The sequence below is a fragment of the Carcharhinus amblyrhynchos genome, chromosome 3 (assembly GCF_965287045.1).
Source record: "Carcharhinus amblyrhynchos chromosome 3, sCarAmb.v2.hapA, whole genome shotgun sequence".
NCBI classification, from domain to species: domain Eukaryota; kingdom Metazoa; phylum Chordata; class Chondrichthyes; order Carcharhiniformes; family Carcharhinidae; genus Carcharhinus; species Carcharhinus amblyrhynchos.
The window spans coordinates 102856477-102869453 of NC_137326.1; the positions used below are offsets into that span (position 1 = coordinate 102856477).

General features: G+C 40.9%; 1 protein-coding gene across 5 annotated transcripts in view; it reads right to left on the bottom strand.

Moving 5' to 3' along the window:
- The window catches only part of tbl1xr1a (TBL1X/Y related 1a), a 192223-nt gene that overhangs the window by 31527 nt on the left and 147719 nt on the right, over positions 1–12977 (bottom strand). For all 5 annotated transcript variants that reach the window (XM_080185618.1, XM_080185616.1, XM_080185619.1 and 2 more), the window contains one exon: positions 1440–1533. The gene's annotated coding sequence lies outside the window, so the exon portion shown is untranslated. The remainder of the gene's footprint in view (positions 1–1439; positions 1534–12977) is intronic.

Here is a 12977-nt window from a genome sequence, read left to right on the forward strand (position 1 = left end):
CAGGCTAGGTTTATATCGATGGGAGTTTATGAGAGTAAGTATCTATGTAAAAGATCCTCAGAGGTTTTGACAGGGTGGATGTGGAGAGAATATTTCCTGTTGTGGGGGAATCTAGAATTAGGAGACAGAGTTTTCAAATAAGGGGTCGCTCACTTAAGACAGAAACGAGGAAAATTTTTTTCTCCGATGGTTAGTGGTCCCTTGAAGTCAAGGATGATATCCATCAGGCTTGGTGAATTTTTAGGTGACTGAGTCGTCCAATTCTGGATCCACAGGTTTCCACAGTGGAGGCATGTTGTTGTGCAGGAGAGTGGAATTTACACCCCTGGGTTGGCTCTCCTCTGTAGCTGCCATTCTGCCTCACTGTCAAGTTGCTGGGCCTCTTAGCAGCCTGCACTTTGATGGACCAGGTGGAGCCATGCTGAGTGGTCCACATCTTGTTGGCTTCCAACAGTCTCTGTTGTCAAAGACACATTGGCGCAATTTGAAGATAACAGCGCTGCCACAGAAGACTCATTACTGGACTTGCTTATCAACGGTAATCCCTTGGGAAATGAGTTGTCGTGATATTGCAAATGCTGCACATACTCTAGAGTCATCCTGTCTACATGGATGGTGTGGAGGATGCTCATCTGGCCTGGGGAAGGCTGGTGAAGAACTTCCATCTTGGCTATGTGTCGAAGAGGTCAAGGGCTCTTTGTGTGTGCTGCACAGAGTGAGCCATCACGCTGGAGTTATCCACGAATGCGGACATGGTCTTTGTGATTCGGCAGATCCAGGGAAAAAAATGCCGGGAGCTCAAGAGGGTAGTGAGTCTTCGAAAGTCTCTTCCCCAAAAGATGGTTGAGGCAGTCATTGAATATTTTTAATGGAGAGCTAGATAGATTTTTGATAAGGTGGTGAAAGGTTAGGAGGTGTAGGTGGGAATGTGGAGTTGAGGTTACATTCAGATGATCAGAATGGCGGAGCAGACTCAACGGGCCAAGTGGTCTTTTCCTGCTCCTAATTTATATGCCTTAACGACATTAATCATATTTACCAACATTATAATGTAGGTTTGTTGACGAAATATCAGCACCATTTTAGTTGAAGAATGCCTCTTAAAAGTATGACTGAGCTTTGATGGCAGGGATTGTAAATTAGCAGGGCCTAGAAATGAAGGTGGCATGGTTTCATCTTGTATTAACTGGTTTAATTTAAGACAGCTGCAATATTATTCAAAATGAGCTTTCCCAACAGTCTTCTAAGATAGTTGTCAGTAATTCACCTTTTTTGTTAGTTAACAAATTTAGTATATGCAATGAATTGCCTTTAAACTATATGCTCTCCAGTGAGATAACCTGTAAACACATTGCAAAATAAGAAAATCATCTGAAGCCAAGATAACAAAAAAAATCAATAACTCCATGTTCATTTGAAAGAAGGCAGTTAAATCTTACCTTTCATGAACAGGCTATTAACACATTTTGAACTCTCAGGACAATTAAGGATGGATATATCACGTCACCTTAGATCACTTGGCATGTGGTATAGCTGGAAAGGCAAAACAAACAATGTGCTTGAACATCAATGCCTGTACATCTTTTAAGTACTAACAGGATTATGTGTGGCATCATTTTTTCCTCTTAATCTGTAGCTTTTGATTAAAATTTCCTGGGCAGTTAGGTGTTCTGTAAAGTTCATTAAGAGGCGGTTGAGTCTGTACAGGCATTTAAGACACAAAGAACTTGGTTTTATTTCAAAGTGTGGCCTGAATTCGAACCCAAGTTCACATGATAAAGGGTCGCTGCCCAACATATGTTATATATTTACTTTGTCAGACAACACAGGAATTGGAATTTTTAATGCATTTCAGACTATTATTTTTGTTCTAATTCTGTGATTTAGAGTTTAAACAGGATTGACCGGAGATCGCATACACATAAATTGTACTGCTAAAATCTCATTTGGAAATCTGTCAAATTTTACAGATTAAAGCTTTTAACTAATTACTTCCCTGGACATCTAGCCAAAGGTTTTCCTTGCTGGTAAAATATACAAAAGTAAATTTCAGCACGGAGGACAGATAACATTAGCTAGTGAACAGTAATATATCACAAGATTGCCATTCCAGCGGGTTCACGTGAAATTTTATGAACCATATTATGTATGTTAACTCATTAGCAGTATAGTAGGGAGCCAATTGGCCTATGCAATCTATACCAGCTTTCAATCCAAAACTAAAACTAAACCACTGACCTCTCCTGAGAGTCCCTATCTTCCTCTACTTCAAATAGTTATCGACATTAATAAACTTGCAGAATGGACAAATAATTGGCAAATGAAATTCAACACAGCTGGATGTGTGTAATATATTTTGGTAGGGAGATCACTGATTGCTTAGAAGTTGTGAGTCTAGCTAGGGTAGCGGAATAAAGGGAGTACAAATGCACCAGAACTTGCTCCACAGGTTAGCAAGGCCATTAAGAGAGCAAACCAAGTACTAGGTTTTATTTCTTCAGGAATAGAAAAGCAGGGAAGTTACGGTAAACCTTGGTTAGTCCATATTTAAGAGGACTACATGCATTTCTGGTCACCATGTCATGAAATAGACAACGGAGGAGGTGCAGAGAGGAATTATGAAGATTGAATCAAAAATGCCTGGGTAAACACTGAAAAGGATGGACATGTTGGATCTCTTCTCTTGAGGAAAGGAAATTGAGTGGTGACCTAATAGGCATCTGTTCATGAAAGGTATTTATGGGACTGAGTGCAGAGCGTATGTTTCCCGTTATGGGGAAGAGAAACTAGAGGGGCCATCAATCTAGGATAGTCACTAAAAAAAAATCACAGAATCGCTGCAGCTGTATAGGGCACTGGTGAGGCCGCAGCTGGAGTACTGTGTGCAGTTTTGGTCGCCGCACTTACGCAAGGATATTTTGGCCTTGGAGGGAGTGCAGAGGAGGTTTACTAGGCTGATACCGGAGTTGAGGGGGTTGAACTATGAGGTGAGGCTGAATAAACTAGGCTTGTACTCGTTAGAGTTTAGAAGAATGAGGGGAGATCTCATTGAGACATATAAGATGATGAATGGGATGGATAGGATAGAGGTGGAGAGGCACTTCCCGCTCAGAAAGGACAGTAGTACTAGAGGGCACAGCCTCAAGATAAAGCGGGGGGCGGTTTAGAACGGAGTTGAGGAGGAACTTCTTCACTCAAAGGGTGGTCAATCTCTGGAATTCTCTGCCCGTTGAGGTGGTGGAGGCTGCCTCGCTAAATATTTTTAAGACACGGGTTGATGGGTTTTTGATAGGCAAGGGGATTAAGGGTTATGGGGAGAGGGCGGGAATGTGGAACTGAGACACGACAGATCAGCCATGATCTTACTGAATGGCGAGGCAGGCTCGAGGGGCTAGACGGCCTACTCCTGCTCCTATTTCTTATGTTCTTATTATCATTACGATGTAGGAAGCAGCCATTCAGCCCACTGAATCTACACTGACCCTCAAAGTGCATTCTATCTAATCCTACTCCTTATAAAGTTGCATATTCTTTTCAGATAACAATTCGATTCTCTTTTGAATATCCCAATCAAACCTGCTTCCATCACTCTCATGGCATTCGTAGCAGATGCCAATCCCTGTTGGATGTAAATAAATCCTCGCTTGTACTCCTTTTGCCAATTGTTTTGAATCTGTGCTGTCTAGAGCCATAGAGGTTTACAGCATGGAAACAGGCCCTTTGGCCCAACTTGTCTATGCCACCCAGTTTTTAACCTTTAACCTAGTCCCAATTGCCCGCATTTGGCCCATATTCCTCTATACCAATTTTACACAAGTAACGGTCCAAATCCTTTTTAAAAGACAATTGCACCTCCCTCTGACATCTTGTTCCAGACACTCACCACCCTCCGTGAGAAAATATTGTCCCTCTGGACCCTTTTGTATCTCTGTACTCTCACCTTAAACCTACAACCACTAGTTTTAGACTCCCTTACCTTTGGGAAAAGATGTTGGCTATCTACCTCATCTATGCTTTTTATTATTTTATAGACCTCAATGAGGTCACTTCTAAGCCTCCTACACTCCAGGGAAAGAGTCTCAGTCTATCCAACCTCTCCTTAACTTAAACCATCAAGTCCCGATAGCATCCAAGTAAATCTTTCCTACATTCTTTCTAGTTTAATAATATCCTTTCTGTAATAGCGTGACAAAACTGTACGCAGTATTCCAAGTGTAGCCTTAGCAATGTCTTGTTCAATTTCTACAAGACATCCCAACTCCTGTATTCAATATTCTGATCAATGAAACCAACATGCCTTCTTCACCACCCTGTCCACCTGTGACCCCACTTTGAACCTGTACTCCTAGATCTCTCTGTTCTATAACTGTCTCAACGCCCTACCATTAACTGAGTAGGTCCTGCCTTGATTCAATCTACCAAAATGCATCACTTCTTGATGCTCTCGGGTGAGAACAGTTTGTCACCATTTACTTTGCCCATGCCCCTCAGGATCTTGAATACCTCTATAAAAGGATCCTTCGGCCTTCTTTCCTCCAAGGAAAACAGACCCAACCTCTCCAATCTATCCACATAGCTGCAGTTCCTTATCCCTGGATTCTTGTGAATCTCCTTTGTACACTCGCCAATGCCTTTATATCCTTCCTCCTGTATGGCACCCAGAACTGAATGCAGTACTCCAGATGTGGCCTGACTAGCATCTTACACAAATTCAATATAACCTCCTTGATTTTGTATTCAATGTCCCTATTAATAAAGCCTAAGATATTAAGCCATAAGACATGGGAACATAATTAGGCCACTTGGCCTATCAAGTCAAGTCAATCAATCATGGCCGACATTTCTTTCATCCCCTTTTTCCTGCCTTTTCCCCATAAGCCCTGATCCCTTTATCAATCAAAAACCTATCTACCTCTGTCTTAAAGACATTCAATGACCTGGCCTCCACAGCCTTCTGCAGCAAAGCGTTCCACAGATTCACCACTCTCTGGCTAAAGAAATTCCTCCTCAACTCTGTTTTAAAAGGTTGTTCGTTTAGTCTGGAGGTTGTGGCCACTAGTTCTAGTGTAGAAACATCCTCTCTACGTCCACTATCCAGGCCTTGCAGTATCCTGTAAGTTTCAATAAGATCTCCCCCTCATCCTTCTAACCTCCAACAAGTACAGATTCAGTCAACCGTTCCTCATACAACAAGCTCTTCAGTTCAGGGATCATTCTTGTGAACCTCCTTTGAACTCTTTCCAAGGCCAGTACATCTTTCCTTGAATACAGAACCCAAAACTGCTCACAATACTCCAAATGAGGTCTGACCAGAGCCTTACACAGCCTCAGAAGTACATCTCTGCTCTTGTATTCTAGCCCTCTTGACATGAATGCTAACATTGCATTTGCCTTCCTAACTGCTGGCTGAACCTGCACATTAACCTTTAGAGAATCTTGAACAGTGACTCTCAAGTCCCTTTGTGCTTCTGATTTCCTAGGTAATTCCCCACTTAGAAAATAGTCTATGCATCCATTCCTCCTTCCAATGTAAATAATCTCACACTTTTCCACATTGTATTCCATCTATCACTTCTTTGCCCACTCTCCTATATGCCTATATTTCTTAAATGTCTCCCATATCCTGTATATATTCTACGCTTTATTAACTACTCTTTCAATATGTCCTGCCATCTTCAATACCTTATATACCTCTGCACTGAGATCCTTCTGTTCCTGCACTTTTTTTTGTGTCTCCCTTTATCTTATACAGTCTATCCATATTCTTCCTGCCAAAATGATCACCTCTCAATTTTCTGCGCTGAACTTTAATTTCATCTGTCATTTCTCTGCCCAATCTACCAATATGCCCATGTGCTTTTGAAGTTCACAGTTGACAATGTTTACAATCTTCATATCATCTGCAAACATGTCCTGGAAACCACAGTCTACGTCATTAATATACGTCAGGAAGGCCAGGGGTCCCAACACTAACCCCTGGGAAACACCATTAAAAACTTCCTTCAATCGAAAAAAACAGCTATTTTTCACTGCTCTCTGTTTCCTGTTACTCAACGTTTTGTTATACAAGTGCCTACACTTTCCCTTTTATTTCAGGAATTAGAATTTTGCTCAAGTTTGTTGTGTGGCAGTGTATCAAATGTCTTCTGAAAATCCATATACACCACATCAATAATGTCATTCCCATCAACATGTGCTGTTACCTCCTCGAAAGCTCCAGCGAGTTAGTTAAACATGGCTTTCCCTTAATGAATCTATGTTGTTTTTCCTTAATTATCCTGCTCTTGTCTAACTTGTTCCAAAATATAGTTTCCAGAAGTTTCCCAACCAATAATAAGTCAATCGGGCTAGTGTGTAATTTACTGGCTTTATTCTGTTGCCCCTTTTTGAACAAAGGAATAACACTGGCAGTTATTGTGTCCTCTGCCATCACCCAGTGTCCAGAAAAAATTAGACAATTATCTAATAGAGAATTCATAAAAAGCATCACTACACAAAGACAGTGGTGAGAATGTGGAGTGCTTGAAGATAATAGTATAGATGCATTTAAGGGGAAGTGAGACAAACATATGGAGTGAGAAGAGACTGGAGGGCGATGATGAATTCAGATGAGGAAAGATGAAATAAGGTTGTTAAGGTTAAGGTAAGTTGTTAAGGTTAAGTTGTTAAGGTTAAGGTTGTTAAGGTAGATAAGGTTGTTAAGAAGGCATACGGTGTCTTGGCGTTTATTGGTAGGGGGATTGAATTTAGGAGTCGCAGCGTTATGTTGCAACTGTACACAACTCTGGTGCGGCCGCACTTGGAGTACTGTGTGCAGTTCTGGTCCCCACATTACAGGAAGGATGTGGAGGCTTTGGAGAGGGTGCAGAGGAGGTTTACCAGGATGTTGCCTGGTATGGAGGGGAGGTCCTATGAGGAGAGGCTGAGGGATTTGGGGTTGTTTTCGCTGGAAAGAAGGCGGCTAAGAGGGGATCTTATTGAAACATATAAGATGATTAGAGGTTTAGATAGGGTGGATAGTGATAGCCTTTTTCCTCTGATGGAGAAATCTAGCACGAGGGGGCATGGCTTTAAATTAAGGGGGGGTAGTTATAGGACAGATGTCAGGGGTAGGTTCTTTACCCAGAGGGTGGTAAGGGATTGGAATGCCCTGCCTGCTGCAGTTGTAAATGCACCTAGTTTGGGGGCGTTTAAGAGATCCGTGGATAGGTTTATGGACGAAAAGGGATTGGTTTAGGTTAGTGGGTCATTGTTTTGTAACTGGTCGGCGCAACATCGTGGGCCGAAGGGCCTGTTCTGCGCTGTAATGTTCTATGTTCTATGAAATGACTCGACTGGAATGTAAACACCAGCTTGGATCGATTGGGCCGAATGGTCTGTTTCTGTACTGGATATCCTACTTCATACTATGTACATCTCCCTTAAAATATACAATTGTTTCTATCAGCTGCTCCTGTTACAAAACATTTTAAACCCTAACAACTCTGCATCAACAAAATTCCCCAAACCCATCTCTGGAAATAATTTTAAATTGTTGATCCCAGTTACTAACACCCACTCTGATGAAACAAACTTTCCCTATTCACTCCATCAAAATCCTGCGATTTTAAAAATCTCCATTCATTCTGCTGATCCTGTGGAAGTAGGATGTTTAAATGCAGGTGTTCTGAAATGATAAATGCCTTTCAAATAAGCAAAACCTAGCTGCAGTTAAACAACTTGTAGAAATATCAAGAAACGGAACAGGATTAAAAAACATTCATTGTGGTCTAATATTTTAATCATCAGAAATCAATCCAAACCAAGGTGCCCAAGGTCAACAGTTCACATTATACCCCATTTTATCATTATATAATTTCTCAACCACGTTGTGCAAGTTCAAAGCTTTACCTGTTCAGCTTATTTTCACCAATACATGATTGAGTCTTGACTTGTAATTTGCTTTTTTTTTGTTTAAAAGTTACTCGATTGTGCTGTTATTCATACTCTAATAAAATGCAATGACTTTCTACATTTCTAACAAAATCCTTTTTTAATTCCAAAAGAAAAATGAAGATTGCATGCCATAGAGTGGTAGTATATGGCAGAACGCTGAGTTGTAGCTGAGCTCCTCAGCTTAGTGGGACAAAGGCATCAATCAGAAGTGATGCACTCAAGGGAGTGAGTCAATCTGTGCCACACTTTCACAATTGCTAATAGATCTAAAGCAGATTGTCTGCCAACTCAATCAACTACAGAATATGCCTGACATAGGAAAGACTCAAAAAGCATCAGTCCAACTGTTATTTTAAATATGTAACCGTCACAAGTACTTGATAAGCAGCAGAGTTGGATGCAGCTTCACAACTATCCCTCAAACCACCAATTACAGCCCCATGCGTGAACAAACTGACCAACTGCTTGTTCCACAACTAACACCTTCTGGCACAGGATTACATATTTTAAACAAACTGTCGTACAATGGCTATTCTTCACGTCAGCCTGAATGGTGAGTGATGGCAAGCTATGCCTGTGAATCTCATCAGTCAAACCTAACTCTCTTCTCAGCTGATGTCCACACAAACCCACTTCCAAGAACAACCATCAAGAGCTGGAACACAGGCCAAACGTTCACTTTTCCACACCAAGCCTTTTACAGTTACCCTCAGAGGTCAGCCAACCCTGGGATCAAACTTGGGCATTTCTTGATGTGTGAACAGCTATCAATTGGAAAAGCTCTTGAATCAAGAGCAGGTATTGATGCTTTGTTTTCCCCACAATACAATAAGAGATGCTGTTCAGTTTTGTTTACTGCTGTAGAGTAGAACAATATCCATCCACATTCTGGTAGGATTTTCATCACTTGATGTGAACTGAGTTAATTTTAAACTGTCTAAATACAGGCAAATGGAATAGTGCTGCTCTGAGCTTTACATTCTCTTACATTTCAAGGAAGTCATGTGAATTGGAAAAGACTGCTAAAAGTGTAAGGAGGATTAGCAAATTATTATCCACTTCAGGATTTTCATAGATTCCTATGCAGTGTGCTAGTGAACTTCAATTCAATTCAGACAAGTCGGACAAAATCTCCTTTAATGACGGAACGATGGCACACTGGTTAGCACTGCTGCCTCACAACACCAGGGACCTGGGTTCAATTCCCGGCTTGGGGCAGTCTACTGTGCGGAGTCTACACGTTCTCCCCACATCTGCATGGGTGTCCCCTGGGTGCTTTGGTTTCCTCTCACAGTCTGAAAGACATGCTGGTTAGGTGCATTAGCTATGTTAAATTCTCCCTCAGTGTACCCAAACAGGCGGAGTGTGGCAACTAGGGGATTTTCACAGTAACTTCATTGCAGTGTTAATGTAAGCCTATCTGTGGCACTAATAAATAAAACATTTTGTTTAAAAATTTGAAATCAACTTGGAAAGATTCTAATCAATTCCAAATAACTGCAGGCACAATTTAAAATTCTCCATAATCAATATGACATCTTCAAGAGGATCAATGTAATAGCTGTATTAGGGCACTTCATAAAGGGGAGGCGGGGGGGAGATAAGTTTGACACATTAAATTATAAATATTAAATTCAAAGTGCCATGGAATCCACGCCATTTATTCTATAATATGAAAGAAATTGAGAAGCAGTTCAGCACAAGTAAACTTGCAAATTCAGTATGTTACTAAGAAGCATGCTTAGTTTTCACATGGCAAGAAAAGACAGCCGCTAGAACAGCAATTTTAATCTGCTGACAGCAGCACAGTTTGTTCCAGAGATCCAGAAAAATCAATTCTTTAAGTAGAAATAGGGCATCTCCAAAACCAATAAGCCACTTCATTTCACCTCCCTGTTCTGGTACCAAATTGAGGTCTGCCATCTGCAGTGATGTAATGATAAAATACTTTTATTTCATATCAGGATATGCTACATTTGACCTGTGAGTAATGAGAGAAATTTTGGAGAAAAGTTTAAAAATTTCATCAGGCAAAGAAAAAATTGCCTCACTTGTAAACACCAAGAGCCCGACTTTACCATCGTGTTGCACCCGTTTTCACGTGTGAAAACTTGGTAAAGTCAGGCTTGAGGCGAGTAGTGCAATCCGCGCCACATCCAGGCTGATTCTCCCTTTACCAAAGCCCGAAAATGGCTGCGATTGGGACCGTACCCGAAATAGGAATGACAATTTAAATGCATTTAAATTGACTTAATGGGCTGCCCAATGTTACCAACACTTCCCACTTTACCACCACGTTCGCCCATCTAGATACGATGTGAAACAGACGTGCCCCACACAAGTCCAATTCGGGCGCTCCAGTTAGTGATAAAGCATCAGATGGCTCTCTGCTTGAGATCAGGGAGGCATTATCTAGCCCGGGAACAATGTGGCAGGGGAGCCGCTTTCTATCATTTCTTTTGCGCATGCGCAGTTGGAGGCGCTAGTCGGAGCTGCAAGGCTTTGGGCACATTAAGCCCCGCCCACAAGCTTGTGCAGCACGATGTGGAATCACTGGTATTTCTTCAGGCAGAGTGCGTACAGGGGCACCTGAGAACATATCTAAAAGTTGGATCTGAAACACTCCTCGTTTCAAATCCGCCCACCACTTAGAATCAAAGTGGTAAACTAGAGCCCCAATATTCAAGAAAAATATTATCTAAATATGCATACATAGGCAAATACATCACACACAGAATATACATAATACATAGGATATAGTTTTACATATAAACAGGTTAGGGGGTTGGATGATCAAAGGGGTCTGTCTGTTCACCCCCTGCTCCCACTATTTCTTCCGATTTGCATCCTCAAACAATTTAACCCCACCCTTTCCTGTTCTCCATCCATTCTATGCCTCCTTCCCATCCTAGTCCAGTAGCTTCTGCAGCAGACAAACACCTGCATCCTCTCAATCAGGATTAAGGATTGGGATTGCGTGTATTGTAGGCAGGATGAGACGTAATCCAATAATGCTGCCGCTATGAGTAGAACCATGAGGGAGTGTATGTGCTGTGCATCTCTGGGAGATGGTCAATGCAGTTGCTGACAATTACATCTCCTGGTGTATCTGGGACTAACCCGGTGCTGAAGCCTGACCCCAAATATTTGGAGTTGCAGCAGGCAGGTATTTACCCTTTAGCTAAAGCTGGATTTCAAAGCCTGGTGCAGGCAAATATAGAAGTACATTTATAGTGTTTGCCTGCATTACTTTCAACTACAAATTAAATCTTTATTTTTCTATTCAAAGAAACAAGTTCATGTTACCGCCAGCAGGAAGAAGTGTGGCAGACTGTTGGGGGACTGCTGCGATGGATCATACACACAAAATTCCTGAGATGAGAAGCAATTCTACAATTGTTGTCAGCTGGATGGTGGGTTTATCCTACACATCTGAAGCTAAGGCCAACAACAATAGTACTCTGCTTAGACTGCAACTTGAATACTAGATCAAAATCCAGTCACATGGAAAGCACAAGGATGCTGAAGGCAACGCAGCAAAGCACCACAGATCAAAGCCTAGTGTTGAGTGTCTAGGAAATGAGAGAATACTGGAGAAACTTGCCTGTTCTATAGAATTGTAGACAATTGCAACACAGGAGACGTTCACTCGGATGTTGTACCTATGCAGGCTCCTTGAAAAAGGAGTCATGCATTAGTCCCACATACCCATTTTTTTGTCTATAATCCTGTAAATTTCCACGTCCCTCAAGTACCTGTCAATTTTCCTGTTAGAGCTATTTGCCGAGCTTTTTTTTTAAAATCAGCTCTTAAAAAGTAATTGAGGCATCTCACATATTCCTCTGGGGATTTTCCTAGCAAGTGAAATGTAGAAATTTTGTAGGTATCAATTTTATTTCACAGTCTTCCATCAAAAGAGGTTTTTTTCTGTTTCAAATCAATTGGTATACCTTTAAGAGAGATAGCAATACTGACACTTTACCATTGTAACTTTTGATAAAATAGTTTTCTTTTAAGATGGCTGCATGCATTGCATTTTGAATGGTTTATTATTACTCTATCAACTACTATGAACATTACTGCGCGTTTAAAAAGGGATAAAATTTGTTCTGCCACTACAGGTTCAGGACTATTAATTCATTCTGAAGTCAGATGGTAAAATAGGAAACCAGGTGTCAATCTTTTACTTCATACGAGATTTATTATCAAGATAATAAATTCACAAGTCTACCTCTTCTCTAACCAAGTGTCCCACAATTCCCTCTTAATAAATCTTTCAGCTCACTCATACCTGCCTCAGGACAATTTATTGTGAAATTGAATTCAAATTTGACCATCTACCTTGGTGGGATTTGAGCCTGGAACCCCAGAACATTGCTCTAGGTCAGTGGATTTACCAGTTCAGTGACTATATCTATGTGCTCAAAGTGCTTAATCAATCAATACCCCTCATCTATATATCTATCCTTCACCTTAATAATACAACGAACATTGGAAATCTCACTTTCCGTTAAATCAAAACATTATAACACTAAAACAATATTCCAAAAAGAGAAAAAATATTTTCCAAATTTGTACACAGCACAAGATGTCCCTTCACTTGGGCCTATATCGGGCCTCCAATAGTGTCTTTGGGCAAGCATTCCTTTTCATAAAGCAATTCAACAATTGATGGCTTAGTCAACCCATTTCTTTCCAGCATCTCTTTTACACTAGCTAGGTCAATTCTTAACCGTTTTTTAATCATACTTTTTGACTAATGTACAATTCCCACAGGGAACAATCATCCCTATAACAGTAAATGGGCAAACTGTTTGCAGAATATCCCTTCTATAGAATTTCCCCCAAAACATTAAGACCCATGTCTGTCACTTCTTTAAGAGCCAATGCTTCCAGCTGTAAAGTACTTTAAACCACACTTGACTTTTTGGCAGGTCAAGGAAAAAGTTTCCATTTTCACATACCAAGAATGTCATAAAACTAGCTGTACTAGGATTTAGCACGAGGAGTGTTACTAAAAAGGACCAATTTCAGATCCTTCA